General features: G+C 38.1%; 1 long non-coding RNA gene across 2 annotated transcripts; it reads right to left on the reverse strand.

Moving 5' to 3' along the window:
• Positions 1–3,280: 3,280 nt before the first annotated feature.
• LOC121875563 lies at positions 3,281–16,548 on the reverse strand. 2 transcript variants are annotated; one of them, XR_006090633.1, is made up of 2 exons: positions 13,420–16,548; positions 3,281–3,741 (listed from the first exon to the last, which is right to left on the reverse strand). It is a non-coding gene; the product is annotated as an uncharacterized LOC121875563 (long non-coding RNA). The 2 variants fall into 2 exon arrangements; XR_006090634.1 differs by lacking the exon at positions 3,281–3,741 and adding an exon at positions 10,051–10,607.
• Between the last annotated feature and the right edge of the window lie 6 nt (positions 16,549–16,554).

Consider the following 16,554-nt stretch of genomic DNA (forward strand, 5'->3'; position numbering starts at 1 on the left):
CATATGTTGACCTCCTAGTTGCCAGTTTAGCGTTGTTTACGCCGTCTACCTTTAATGCCACCTGTGACAGTTTTTTTGGCATTTATCAAAGCCATTGTTAACAATTCTCGTGTTAGATAACGTCTTATATGTAATGGTATTTCTCCAGATTTTTTTGTATTTAGCAATTTTGCCGATAAATCTAGTGACATTCACTGACCGAGCTGCTGCAGCCCAGCCAGCTGTTCCCAGGTGCCTGTCTTGTTAACAACTTTACACCACATTCATGTAAACATTTATAAATATGCTGGAGCATTATATCAATATACAATAACGCCATTTTTTTTTTAAATTTAACAACAAATATTACAAGTTATTGCCCCAGTAACATTTGTTTGTAAAAAATCGCAGTTAACATCGAAAGATATTTTGAAAGGTGTCGGTGTGTGTAGGGACACCCATAATGTGACTAGTGTAAACACTAAACTTAAGCAGAGTTCAGTAACATTTACTCTTCTGGAAAAATGCTACAGTTAGGTAAAACTTATTTACGAGTGCTGGAAATTATGTGACCGAGACCTGCCGGTACAGCAAAGTGAAAATCTGATGCTAGTGGTGGAGTGTATTTAGAGATCGACATTGTATACCCGTTGTATAAGACGACTCTTAGTTTTAAGAAAACAAATTGGACTCACAAACAAACCTCCAGAACATAACTCATTCATCAGTAGAGCTCCTCCTATAGTGGCTTATAATCATTGTGTACAGTACATCATTTGGGGGAAGTATTTTCATCGCAGAAAAGTATCTTGGCTTTTATAATGGGAGTCTATGGAAAAATTGATGTGATTTACTAAAGGTTTCTCAGGAACAAAACTTTTATAAACTGAGGGATGTCTGTAGAACCTTTCTAATATTAAAAGTACCAGAAAATATTAAATAAAATACCAGATAGTAATTACAGTCCAGTTCACTTCAGGTCTAGTTCACTGCAGGTCCATTTTAGCCAGTGGGGGAGAAAGTATATGAAAATATTACTTAAGACAAAGTACTGCACTGTTACTATGTAAAAATTAAAACTTGTAGAAAGTACAGGGAGTCCCCGCCGATATGAACGGTGTTAAACATGAAATTTACAATATATCATCAAATTATAATTTTTACTTTCATTTACTGTATTGTCAATCTATTTCGCTTTTGTCTTAAATTAATTGATTTTAGATGTATATAAGGACTTAGGCTGTGATATAGTGTGATTTTAAACATTGTTCTGTAAGTATGGTATGCTCATGGCGCGTGTTCCGACCTAAGTACAAATCCGAAAAAGAATGTCACAAGGAACGGAACCTGTTCGTAAATTGGGGGCCCCCTGTAATCTTCTTCAAAACTACTTTAATAATAATAATTTAATTAACTGAAGTGAAACAAAAAACTATAAAGGTGAAGAAAAAAAAGTAGTATTAGTAAAAGTGCACCAAGGCTATACAGTCTACTGTAGGTACACAAAATGAGCACTTCTAGGCATGCAAGACTATATAGCCTTGGTACATAAAATGCACAATTCTGGTACCAAGGACTATATAGTTGGTACACTTCAAGGCTACAATATACAGCTACTCCTCGAATTACGACCTACTGGACATACAACCGCCTCGGTCGTACCAAATTTTTTTTTCAAATTACGTATTTTCGAGTCCCGACTTTAGTGATTGCGCTGTGTACTGACAAAATTTTCGTTTGTAATTCCCTTCAAAATGGTTTGCATGCTTAAAAATGAGAGTTTTGTGGTGCTGAGAAGAAAAAGAGACACCCATTTTAGATTTTCTACGTATCTTTGCATTTTCGACCTGGATTTGGGTCCCTAACCCTCTCGTAAGTCAAGGAGTGGCTGTAGTGCAGTACAGTACCCAACAGTATAATACAGAACAGTACAATAAAATACAGTATAGTACAGTACAATAAAATATAGTACAGCACAGCATAGTACAATACACTACAATAGAATATAGTACAATACAATATAGTACAGTATAATAAAGTACAGCACAATACAATATACTACAAAACAATATAGAACAGTACAGTATAATATAGTACAGTACAATAGAATATAGTACAGTACAATAGAATATAGTGCAGTACAATACAATATAGTACAGTACAATATAGCACAGTACAATATAGCACAGTACAGTACAATATAGTACAGTATAATATAATACAATACAATATAGTACAATACAGTACAATAAAACACAGTACAGTACATTATAGTACAGTGCAGTACAATACAATATAGTACAGTACAATACAATATAGTACAGTACAATACAATATAGTACAGTATGGTACAGTACAATATAATATAGTACAATACAATATAGTACAGTACAATATAGTACAATACAATACAATATAGTACAGTACAATACAATATAGTACAGTATGGTACAATACAATATAGTGCAGTACAGTACAATATAGTACAGTACAGTACAATATAGTACAGTACAATACAATATAGTACAGTACAATACAATATAGTACAGTACATTACAATATAGTACAGTACAATACAATACAGTACAGTACAATACAATATAGTACAGTACAATACAATATAGTACAGTACAATATAATATAGTAAAGTACAATACAATATACAGTAATATAGTACATTACAATATATTATAGTAAAGTACAATACAATATACAGTAATATAGTACAGTACAATACAATATAGTACAGTACAATATAATATAGTACAATACAATATAGTACAATACAGTTGTGAAAAACACAAATGTATGAGGCACTCGGTGGAAGCGAGTTAGTGGTCAAGCAAGATGTTTGTTTCAACAGTTGCCAGAGGATATACAGTATAAAACTATAAGTGTGGTGGGATACAGTGTAAACAAACTTTAACCTTGCTTGTGGTCTTGGCACATACATCACTCTTCCACCAGGCACCTCACATTATGTACACATTGAATCATTTTTCATAAATACTTCATGTCAAGTTCTGCAAATTAATTATTTTTCCACTACAACTTAAATGAACTTTGTTAAGTAGTGTTTGGTTAATCCACTGGTCCATTAAGAGCAGTGTACTGTATACTGAACCTTGTGATTAACACTGCCTTCACTTCCCCAACAGGTGAACCTACAGTACTGTACATTAATTTACATGTACAGGTATCCTCTAACATACTGTATAGCACTAAGGGTTCTAAGTTAAAAAACATATTGAATGGTACAACTCTTGTATTATGTTCTGGGAGGGAAAAATCAGTCAACTGGTGGGTTTTTCACCAATATAATTCTTGTAAAATAATAAATACATTAAACACAACCAACATTCTGCAATAGTGCCAATGCACCACTGGACTATACTGACCCTGTGACTGAGGGGAATTTGTCAAGTCAAACTGATATTTTTGTAATAATGATTGTTCATTTATTGGACATACTGTAAGTATCTTGGGGGATACCTGTACTTTATTAAAATATATGATGAGCCTATCTGTGTTAAACTGAACCCTGTAAGTTATTAACACACAGTTGCTAACTATTTTAATACCAATGCCAGATAACACTCTCTCTCCTCCTGTACTGTAGTCTTCAATCACTATTACATCAAGGCTTCAGTTCACCTCAAATGGTAACATAATCTGCCAAGAATCAGTAGATAAGTTTTCTTCTGTACAGGAGCCGTGATATAAGGTGCTGTGCTGTGTTGCTGCAGGACCAGACGTCTCCTCCTGTGTCAAGTACAACTTATTACAGAAATATCAAGATACACCATATGTATGGCACTTAGATAAAATACTTAACAATGGTGTGTATGTATGTATGTGACAAGTGTATTAGTGCAGAATTACAAGGAGTTAGTTAATATTTACACCTTCACAACACAAGAGCCAATGTGAACTTGGATGGTAATTTTAATGACTAACTAACGATTTATTTATCCCATACTTTAATGGAAATAATCTTTGGATGTCCTTCCTAAATTATCTTTGGTTTAGTGGACTTACATTGTGTATTTGTAGTACATGATGAACAAATATAAATTTGTATGATGACTTTATTAAACACTAGTTGGTGCACGACCATCCCTTAGGCTACCAGCACCTCTCTGCACAACTAATGCTGGTCCAAGCAAAAGGCACCTCCTAGCAAAATAACCTGATCTCTGAGCTAAGAGGTAAGGGTCATCTGAAGTTCTTTCCTCCAGAGAGAATTCTCTTCCAGTTCTCTGGTCAAAAACTTCCAGATGAGAGATTTGACAGTGAACCTGTGAGGGAGGCCACACATACCCAATGCACATGGTATTTTGAGGTAACAAGCTGTGCAGTTTTAATCAGGCTAACTACAGTCCTAGAATTAGCTTCCTGATCCATACTAAATAAATTAGGACAACTTATCCTTGACCTATAATTAGGCTAAACATTTCAGACATTACACTAATTTAGAAAAATAAAGGGGGGTCCCTAAACCAGATTAATACTGGTCCTAAGACCAACAGACTGCTGACCCCTGGACCAGGCTAATGGTCTCTGGATCACTCATCTCTCCATAAAGTCTCCTGATCCCAACTGGTAATGAAAAAAATACCAAGGTTCACAATGTTAATTACTCGCCAGCTATGGGTTTCCAAGGTGAGATTTAGGTGTGTGTGTTATTCTGTATGTACCTAATTAGTTAAACCTCTTAAATTCCAATTCTGAGAGAAAAGTATATTTGGTCAAAAATTTTGCTTGTGTGTTTTCTCATGGACTGAAACTGTGCCTACAATACACCATTCACAGGGAGATACAGTGTACACAGTGATAGCACCAAGAGATATAGACGTGAACGGGAAAAGAAAGTACTGTAGTATAAGGAAATAATAGTTAAAATAAAAAAATAAAAATAAAAACAACAAGTTTGGCCATCCTAAAAGGCAGTCTATTACTGCCCCAAAGAAAGATTTATTTTATTTTTCTGGGTTTCTTAAGGACTGAAAGGGTGTATAAAATCCATTAGTCATAGCACAATGCAGTGTACATAGAGATAGCACGTAAATACTGACAAATTGCAGAAGTGAACTGAAAAAAAATAAGAGAAGACAACCCTAAAGGCAACAGGGGAGGATAAAACCAGCAGAGGGCAGCTAAGTACTGTTTTTTTTCTTTATTCTTAAATAAATGTAGATCTATACACAGTCTGCACCCCCCCCCCAACAACAACAACCATGAGTATGATATGAGATTAATGCGGGGATAACAGATATGGATGATACAGGCCTGACTAATGCAACATTTAGGACGATGCAAGCTGCTGTAAAGCATGAAGGCTGTTGCTGGTATTGCCCTGACTGCAGAGTCAAGGTGAAAGAGGCGATTGCAAGCAAAAGGGGAATGAGTTCCCTAGGGACGAAAATAGATGACGCTAGAGCCTTGCTGGTTGCCAAACTAGGACAAGTTGGGAAAGATATCCTTGCTAAGACTGAGGAAGTAGCCGATATAATGGAGGTAGTTGTTAAGAGAAGTTATGCCGAGGCATTAGCAGGGCTACTGGAGGTGGGGGAGAGTAATTTAGGATCAGAACAGGTTCTACAGCAGCTAGGAACCCTGAAGCAGTGTGTCGAAGAAATGGAAATTAACGGACCTACTGTTAGGGGAGAGGAGGAACAACTGGAACGTTTCCAGCGCAGGAACAATGTAATAGTTTTTGGAGTCCCTGAGAGCCAGGCGGAGGGAACTTAGAGTAAGATAACACACGATAAGATGTAGTTTAAGAATATTTGTACAGAGGTTCTGAAAATGCCATCAACCCTCCAGGATGTGAGGAGGCTGGGACAACAGCAGGGAGATAAGCCTGGTCCCCTCAGGATCACACTAGTGAGTGAGGAGGAGAAATGGAAGGTTATTCGGCAGGCAAAAAACTTAGCAAGGAGCGAGGCATCTTGGAGTGTATTCATTCACCCAGAATGCACGGTAATGCAGAGGGAACAGCACAGGAAGCTCCTGCAGGGCTTGAAGCAGAGAAGGGATGAGTCGAGGAGGAACGGGGAGAAGATAGTGGAAGCAAGTGTGTCAACAGCGCACCCTCCACCCGCTCTACCCCCCACCCGGGAGGAGGCGAGCACGGTGTAAACAATGACATACAGTGTACTTAGCAAATGCTGCAGCTTTTGAGAATGGGGGGGGTGTTACTACTAAGAGCAGACATTACCGAGAACAAATTCTGGCTCGAATGTTATGTACACTAATTCTGACATGTTTCTTGATAAGAGAGAGGAGTTTGAAACACTACTGAAGGTACACCAACCAGATATTGTAGGAGTTGTAGAACTGGGGCCGGATACTCAAAACACCTCATAAGTTACGTCTTTTAGCATGATACAGTACCATATATTGTCGAATCTTTACAGTCCCGTAAATTTAGCATACTCAAAATTTAATTACAGTTCCGTAAGCCTTTCGTAAGTATTCATAACTCTAGTGTTTACCCTGTAAATTAAGTTCTCTTGTCGGAAGGTAGATGTCAGTGCAGGAGCTAGTTGGCCAATCAGCGCTCAGTTAACAAAATCATCAACCAATCACAAGAGAAGGAGAAATCAGCTGAGAGCGACGCACATAATATTATTTTGTAAACATGGAAGGAACACCAGCCAAGAAGAGACGGCCTAATTTCAGTGAGGCTGAAGTATACACTATTCTGGGCAAATTCAAATAAATTGGTTATTGATAACATAGCTTTGCCGAACCTAAATGACAACTCACTTCTCTTAAATTACTCATTTAGCCTAGACCCTGGTGTTTTCCTTTCAATGTTGGGGACATTTGGTCTGAATTGTCTTCAAGTTCATACAAAAAACAACAATTTAAAACCTGAAATTATATCGGATTAGCCGTAAATTTTCTTAAATTAATACTCTACCTATGATAATGTTGAAAGTCTGGAACTAGGCCTAAGGTAGCTGCTAGACAAAGTGTCTCACTGACGGCCTGACACTCACCAAAAAACCATGTACACATTCTCTAACCTAACCTAACATACCATAACATAACATAACCAAACCAAACCTCTCTAACCTATAACCTATTGGTATAATTTCTTATTTAAATAATCCTCATGTTTTAACTAAATTAAGTAGGCCCCACGTTTAAACATTTATTTGTCTAAGACTGAAAAAGAGTTATATAGGCCCCTATTAATCAAGTTAATTGCAACCCACATGTTACGCCTAATATCGTTTAATTTTGGCTAGCCTATGGAAATTTATAGCCTTTCATGTTATCATAAGCCATATACATAAGAAAATAGGCTAAGACTATTGGTTGAATATTAGAAAAACAGGTGAAGTCTTGGCAGGAATGTTCACTTCACCTCATATTGGCTTTCATTACTGAGGGATATTTACGGCTATACAACATTAATAAGTTCTATCTGCAAGTTTACTCAGTCATAAAACATATTTTTACCCAAGTGTGAACAATACAAACCTTCTGTTTTGGTAAAAAATACTTTATAATTTGTAAGAAGACAAAAGATGCGTCTCTTCCAAACTGAGACAAATACAAACACTCAAGCCGCTTATTATGGCAACAAAAAAGTTACGAAAAAGACAAAGTGAAATATTATATTTCAGTATGTTGGTGTACAAAATATTTTCTTCATTATCCTATGATAAACCAAGTCAACATTACAACATATATTATTATTATTTTTTATACAATAGGGAATTGGTCACTACTACATCCGGGTTGAGAGTGTTACACAACCTCAGGAGCTGGTGTAAGTTACGCACTTTAACTTGCGGAGTTCGATGTCAAATATTTGTTTTGAGTATACCATCTGTGTTTTGAGTATGCCAATCTGAGACTGTATGTCCAGTTACGGGGTACACAACGACATACATCCCCATAAATGTTTTTGAGTATCCGGCCCCTGTTAGTACAAGAACAGGAGAATTGACCCAGAGGAATGCGAGTTCAGTATAGCTGGATATGACTCATTTACGATCCTTTCTCAAAAAACTTGCAAGAGGGGTGTGGTTATCTATGCTAGGCAAGACCTTAGAGTCAGCCAGGTGAGAGTACAGGGAGAGGATGTTTTTGAAGAGTCCAAATGGTGTAAAATTAAATTACTTATCGTCAGGTGTATCTACAGATCCCCAAACTGTGGCCCACTAAATCAAAGGAACTTAAGAGCCTTAATAGACACTGCAGCAATGCTCAACCCTAGCCACCTCCATATCATGTGTACTTTAACTATGGCGACACAGACTGGAAAAACGAGTTCACCCGAAATGACTTGAATAACCCTGTTACTCTTTTTTTAGAAACTCTGAGAGATAATTTTCTGTTCCATCATGTTAGAGACCCGATACATTACAGAGGGGAGCAAACACCCAAGCCACTAGACCACATCATAACAAATGAGGAGGGTATGGTGGCCAAACTGGAACATCTTGCCCCAGTTGGCACCAGTCACCACATAGTGTTGTCATTCAGATTTAACTGTTACCTAGTTCAAGATAAGGCCAGGCCAAGGTGCAAATATTACAAGGGAAATTACAATGGGATGAGGGAAGAGATGAGGGGAATCCACTGGCCCAACTCATTGAGGCACAAGAACACATACACTACGCTGAATATCATAACTAGTAAAGTGACCCATTTGATCTATAAATATATACCCAAGACCAAACCCAGTGCCTCTAGGAATATGAGGGGGTCCCTACACATGAACCATGAGGCGGTCGATAAAGTTAAGAAGAAAACTCAGAATTCAAGACGTAGGTTGGGTCATGCGATGAGCAGGACAGGAGGATGTATGCAAGAGCCAGAAAACAAGCAAAGGTAGGTGTAGAAGGGCAGAAAAGGAGTTCCAGAGGCTGGTTGCAAGTGAGGTCAAGACAAATCCAAAGGCGTTTTACCGCTATGCAAAGTCGAAATTAAAAATGCGAGTAGGAGTATCAGACCTGAGGCTTGAAGATGGTAGTTACGCAGATTCTGACTAGGATAAAGCCGAGACATTGAACAGCTTCTTTTCCTCGGTGTTCACAGGAGAGGATGCGATTAACCTTCCTGCGTTTGGTGACAAACGGTTCGACACAGCAGTGACCCACATTATGTTCACAGAAGAGGGTATTAGAAATAAACTGTCAAAGCTGAAGGTCCATAAGAGTCCTGGCCCTGACATTGTGCATCCCAGAGTGCTAAGAGAGTTGTGCAACAAGCTTGCCGAGCCCCTAAAGATCCTGTTTTGTAAATGCCTGGATGAACAAAAGGTCCCCAGTGATTGGAAAGTGGTTTATGCGAGTCCTATACTCAAGAAGGGTGATCGTCACTCCACGAACAACTATAGAGGGGTGAGCCTGACCAGCATAATATGTAAAATACTTGAGAGTACTATCAGAGATGCCGTAATGGAACAGCTACTACAAAACAACCTTGTAGAGGATTGCCAACATGGTTTTATGCCGGGGCATTCCTGCTTAACACAATTGCTCAAAGTATTGGATATTTGGACCCATATTCTGGAACGGGGTGGTAATATCGATAACATATACCTAGATTTTGCCAAGGCTTTCAACAGTGTACCCCATGAAAGGCTGAAAATCAAACTGGAAGGGTACGGTATTTGGGGAAATATCCTAGCGTGGATAGAAGACTTTCTATATGACTGCAAGCAGTGTGTGGTGATTAATGGCACTAAATCATTATCTGTACCTGTCACAAAAGGGGTACCACAGGGCAGTGCTAATTACTTATCAACTATTGGTTTCCAAGGAATGATTTAGGCATTTATGTGTTATTCTGAAAGTACTTATTGTATCTCCCTGTGAATGGTGTTAGGCACAGTTTCAGTCATTGAGAGAGCACAAATACAAAATAAAAGTCTCTGTGGCAGTGGTGCCTTAACAGCTTGCTTGCCAATTTGTATTCACTCTAAGTATTTACAACCTGTTCCGCAGTCACTGATGACACTATCAACTGATTTAACTAAAGGCACAGTACTACACTCCCTGGTTGACCTTTGGGTGGCTAATCACAGCAGTGACCACAACTCCGTAAAAAAAAAAAAATTGTCTTATGACAAAGATTTTGTGGTTGTAGGCCTCTTGACCTGGGCTGTACCTCCAACTCAGTGGAGATTGAGTTTTAAAAAATACAATCGCATCTAGCATTAAAAAATCCTTTATCGGTTTGCACATCACTAAGACGATTCCGATGATCTTATGTAATTACTGTCAAATTGCTGCTGCTCATCAACGAAGGCCCGAGTTTTAATCAGGCTAACTACAGTCCTAGAATCAGCTTCCTGATCCATACTAAATAAATTAGGACAACTCATCCTTGACCAATGTTGTATCTTATGTCACCAATCAGATACATTTTTACATCTTAATTTATAAGAAATATTCAACATACCTTTGAGATTCCATCACCTTGAATCACACAATCAGATACAACCTTGCATCTTAACTTAGGAGAAATATTCAACATACTTTACATTTGAGACTACAGACCAGAGAGCTAAAACGTGAAGACATCTTGGTGCACAAGTGACGGCTTCTGCCCAGCCAACACCAGTAATGGTTGTCATGCTCGACCTTATGCCTCCCTCCAACCTGTTGAGAGAAGAGATGGTGACTTTCAACTTTTAATGATCTCATTATGTATCTAAGTTAGGTTAGTTTAGGGTTTTTTTTTTTTGCATGTGTGTGTGTGTGAGAAAGATAAACAAAGAGAGAGAGAGCATCAAAATACCCAAAACATGATATAAGCAACACATACAGCATCAACTGTGCACGACCCAAGACACTCAGCATGATATGTGATACCTGGAAGTACACCATTTCACACACAGGAGGTGGATGATTGATGGGATGATATGGCACATGACACAGTAACAATCATACACACAGTAGATTACTCACAGTGCCTGACTCACTACTAATCATACTGTGCTCGACTCACTATCACTCATACAGCGCTCGACTCACTATCACTCATACAGCTCTTGACTCACCACTAATCATACTGTGCTCGACTCATACAGCACATTACTCATTACCAATCATACCTGGTAAAAAAACACAGGTGGTGTTGTCACGACCACGGTCTTACACGTCAGTTAGCACCAAAATCAAATGATTCATATTACGCTCAATAGCCCACAAAACATATAACTCGGCTTTCGTTGAGTCCTCCATCTGAGGAGTCCGTTTTCTTATCACTTCAAGACACCTCAGTCCTCCGTTATCCCATTTTCTCTGACTTATTGAAACCAACCTCTCTATAAAATGAATTTGAGTGTGAGAGAAAACACCCTTGTTTTGAGTCAACCTAGATATGTCTGTTTACAGTGGGAACATTCAAGATCCATTGTGAGTGGGGTAGAACGCTTCAACTGTCCTTATCGTTAGTAAAACGTGTCAAGTGAGTGAGTGTCGAGTTTGCCAGCTAGTGGCGTATTTTATGTCGTCCGTGGGGGTATCCATGAGTTTCTGATCGCGCCTGAAGTTATATCATTTTGTCGCCCCGACATCAGAGAATCTGATGTTTATAGTTTAGTTAGTGGCAGTTGTCTATTTGAGAAAGTCATTAATTTCCTGAACTATTCTGTCAACTGGTATAATCTCCAAGATGTAGCGCCTCCCCGTGAATAGCTCCTTGTTCGCCTCAGGCCTTTGCTTGCAGAATTAATGTTATCGACGTGTATAATCCACCTTTTCCTGGCAAGCTCAACCTCTGATTAGATTATATGAATAGACATAGGAAATTACCCTGATCAAGAACACTGGAGTTCATAACTAAGTTTACAGTGATCCAAAATGGTAGAGAAGTTATGTTGTTGGTAAGATCGACCCTTCTGGTATGAATACGGAGGCCCAAGCTGCCCCACTGGTGCACGTATATACCTCTACACGAGGGAGAATCACGCATTTGTGACTCTTCCTCAACGTCTCTCCAGGTATGTTAACGTGTGTTCCCCGCCGCCTATTAATTCAGTTTAACTTGGTCAATTTTGTGAATATCAGTGTTCAGGTGTTAACATAGTGAATTCTGTGCCAATTAAGTCAAGTAACGTAGAGATTTAGATATCGTCTGAACCGTTGCCAGACGTATGTTTTGTATAGTTGAAGTTAGGCATTTAGGCATTCGTGACTCTTCCTCAACGTCTCTCCAGTGTGTTGAGCTGAATACTCATCGGCTAACGTGGGTCGGTAACCGGGTTGGACGATGCCGTTAATTCGACAGGATTAAACTGGGAAGTCCGTTTCCTGCAAATCAGGCACCAGCTCCCTGGGCGTGTGTCTGTCTACAACCGACCCCTAACAGCGATCTTCATTTGTTGTAGAGACCAGCGTTACCCTGGAGCACTCCTCACAGTTACATGGGCCTAAGTATTATTGTATCTTGTTTGGGGGATAACTAGCCGAAATATAGTATCCCAGGTTAAGTATTGAACCACTGAATGAGAGTTAAAAGTGCCATGTTGTTCCTTGAGAATTAACAGGAGGTATTGTATGTTGCGATAATTGTGGAGTTGTCCAGTGTGCTATGTACTCATCGGTAGTGACCATGAAATGATAATCTGAGAGTATAATGATATAACCAAGAAGTGAAGAGTTAATTTGCTACTTGGTAAGGTAAGACCTGAGGGTCCAGTGATATCTGGTGTATACCCAGTACTGAATATCATTTGGCAGAGTGATAATACCACAATTGTCGATTGAAGTAATAAGTATTTGGAGGTATTTAATGAGGTAATAAGTTCTTGAAGTGTTTGATGACTTAATAAATAAATTGCAGTTCTGTTTTGTCTGAGTGAATCTAAGATGCATCTTATCCAATCACTGTGTTAATAAATATTGAATTAGTAATCTACGAGTATCACCACTCTATCCTTTCCCACATTGGTTCTCAGAAAATAACTAACTCACAAGCCTAGAAGCTCGCTACCTAACAGTTAACTAAGATATGTTATATTATAGAAAAATCCTGGGTGGTGGCAGGTCTACCGTTGTAAGTATAATAAGTGTGGTAATAAGAAAGACATGGTTTCCCAGGTTAATCCATGGTTTAGAATATAACTAGAACAAAATAAATGGAAGAGATTATAATACGGTATATGAAAGAAAATGAAAAGAAAGAACATTGACTTGGAAAATATAAGCAGAGAAGCATAAGAGTTACTTATATAAGAATATATAAGAATAGAAGGTATATAGAGATAAAGAACATGTAAGAATATAAGCAAGAATATATAAGAATAAGTATATATGTAAAGAATTGAAGAAGGATAAGTATATAAAACAGGATACTCATTGGAAAGAATGCTACAACGAACATATAAGTATATGAATAAATAGAATACTAACAGAAAATAATATCTGAATGGTAAATTATTAAAAGAGAAAACTCGGCCCGTTACACCTGAACCTGGCTGATGCCAAGTCTGAGGGCCAGGTTTCTCCCTCAAGAGGATCCTGACTCCTGGAACCACTGGACAAACAAGCATGCTGGTCCAAAAACATCCTTCCCAGAATAGACTTCTGACCCCGTCCTAAAGGTCGGGGAAAGATGGTCAGATTCAGTTGATTCCAGTTGATAGGTGACTCTCTTTATGGTTGAGTTCTGAAGAAGTGAAACCTAAACCTAGGATGTGGAAGAAATTAAAAAAATAATCCAGTGCAGATTAAGTGGCACATATCCTTCCTTTGCTTGTATAAAACTTCAGTCTATCCTAAGGTGTTTCCTCACTCTTCTTCTGCTACAGTACAGTAAAGTCTTATGTTCTAGTCAAGTTTCTCCCACATATACATTACTTGAGAATAGTTTTAATTCATATCACCAGCCTTCCCACCCTCACTGTAATACTCTTCAATTATGTCTCCAGCAGTCTTCCCTCTCAATTAACTTTAGTCCAATCTTCCCTCACTCTGACCATAACATAGCATACAGCTCACAGGTGGGGAAAGTTGATCATCTCCCAGTAATTTAAACAGATGCAAAGAAAAATATCTAAACCAATTCTATCAGGCATTTGTATATTTAAACCAGCATATACTGTATAGTGAAAGGTTCTGCTCTTCCTGTAGCCACATAGGATCTTGGGGTCGGTAGGCAACCCCAGGATAAAGGAGCTTACTGGTAAGGTTAACCTACCATAAGTGCGTACTGCACCAGGTACTATCATTCACTGTAAATGACCCATGGAAATGCATAAATTGTAACCCCTCAAAAATATTATGCATGTATAGTTTGACCCCAATTTTTTACATAAAAATTTGATCATTAAGACTTGAACTATACTTTAAGATACAGTAAACGGTAATTTCATGAAGTTACTTTGTGATTTTATCTCTTACATAATTATTGAAGTAATATCCTCACTTTAGTAAAGTTATTAACACCACAGTGTTAACTCTCACTTCTGTGTCATGGGAAAATAGGCAGACGTTCTGGAACGTAACCCGGGGCTTAAGGGTTAAGACATTTTGGGTTAGTATTTTCATTATAGAAAAGTATCTCGGCTTTTATAATGGAAGTCTATGGGAAAATTTATCTGATTTACTAAAGGTTTTTCAGGAACAGAACTCTCTTATAAACTGGGGAATGCCTGTAGAACCATCCTAATATTCAAAGTACCAGAAAATAGTAATTAATTACTATCTAGTCCTTTAGGTCCAGTTAACTTCAGATCTCCTTCACTTGCACGTCCAGCCCACTTTAGTCTAGTTCACATCAGGTCCAGCTCAATTCAGATCCACTTTAAACAGTGATGGAGAAAGTACCTGGAAGTATTACTTAAAATAAAGTACAGTACTACACTGTTGCTTTGTACAAATTAAAATTTGTATAAAGTAGCTTTCTTCAAAACTACTTAAAAACAAAACAAAAGTTAAATTAATTGAAGTGAAACACACAAGTAGAAAAAGTAAAAAAGAAAGTAGTATTTGTAAGGTATCAAAATTGATAAACAATGATTTATGCAAAGCTTAAAGTTATTAATATAATTAAGAGAGAAAATATGAGACTGAGCGGCATTATGTATTTACAATCAACTTTGGGTTAAATTTTTTTTGTTTTTCTGTAATAACTAATCTTCACGTTTCTTATGGCACTCCTGAGCTGGAATATCAGTTCAGCACAGGTGTTAAAATGATTTTATTCTTTTACTTTATATACAGGTAACTCGTTTTACGTGCGTTTGATTTAAGCGTTTTTGGAACAACGCGATTGTTCAGTTAATACCAAAAGCTAATTTAAACGCACCTATTTTTTAAATAACGCGCTCAAGACAGTTTAAATTTGCATCGTGTATTCACCTGGTCGTCTGGCAGTGGAGTCGCGTGTGATGCCTGGTGAGGTACTTGTAAGTTATGACTATAAAGTTGCAGTCATATCAACATCAACAATTTTATATTATTAATAATAATAATTATAATAATGTAATAATAAAGATAATTACTTCTAATGGTGAAGATAATGAAGTATTCTGTACAAAAACTTTGACCACGTCCAGCAAGCTTCCCGGGTATCACTTTCTCAGTTCACACCAGCACTACTACTTCTCTTTGCTCCAATTTGCATTGTGTTTATCACGTACCTTTTTAGTGTTAAACGCCGTTTCTCCCATTGACCATGTCTGTAAAACACCCATCTGCCTCTGGGACGCCTAAAGCTAAAAAGGCACGAAAAACAATCACAATGGGCGTGAAATTAAATGTGATCACCGGCCTTCAGAGAGGAGTATGTGTGTGTTGGCAGCATGCTTGGTTTAAGTGAGAGCACTGTTCGTACCCTGTGTGGTATATGATGGTTCCCTTAACCTGTACCATTTACATGTATGCTTATGGGAAATTTATGTTTAATTTAAGAAGTTTTTAATTAAGCGGTGGTTTTCAAGAACGTAACCCCCGCGTAAAACGAGAGGTGGGTGTACTCTAAACATAAATACTTTGACACTAATATACAAACACAAAAAGACCAAGTTAGGGACTTAATTACAGGTACTCCACCGATTTTCCGGCAACGGATGGTCCGGCACCTCTTTTAACCAGGACAAAATTCCCTTGACCTCCAGATTAGTTTACTGGGCTGCCCACAGATGGCATTACGTGTTAACAGCGCTCGCTTTGTTTATTCTGCAGTTGCTGGTGGTAGCTTCTTGATTTTGTGTAATTCTCAGCTTGTTTTGGACATATTTAACCCCAGCTATGGCTTCAAAGGCAAGTACAAGTGTCAGTGGTGGTGTAAAGCGTAAACACCAGTCCACATCGATACAAGATAAGGTGGAACTCTTGAGAAAACTCGACCGTAGTGTTTCGGTGTGACGGGTGTGTGATCAGTATGGTATTGGTTCGTCAACTGTGTGTGATATAAAGAAGCAAAGAGAAAAAGTAACGAGATTCTATGCAGAAAGTGATTCCAAGAAGCAAGTGTGCATTAGAAAAACATTGAAAGACAGTAAGAGTACTGAACATGATAGAGTGATGAGTTTCTAGCAGCCATGGTGCTTTAAAAATACCGGGGGGAAGGGGTGTATACCAAGTGGTTCAAAGGTGT

The sequence above is a fragment of the Homarus americanus genome, unplaced genomic scaffold (assembly GCF_018991925.1).
Source record: "Homarus americanus isolate GMGI-L3 unplaced genomic scaffold, GMGI_Hamer_2.0 scaffold17703, whole genome shotgun sequence".
NCBI lineage: Eukaryota > Metazoa > Arthropoda > Malacostraca > Decapoda > Nephropidae > Homarus > Homarus americanus.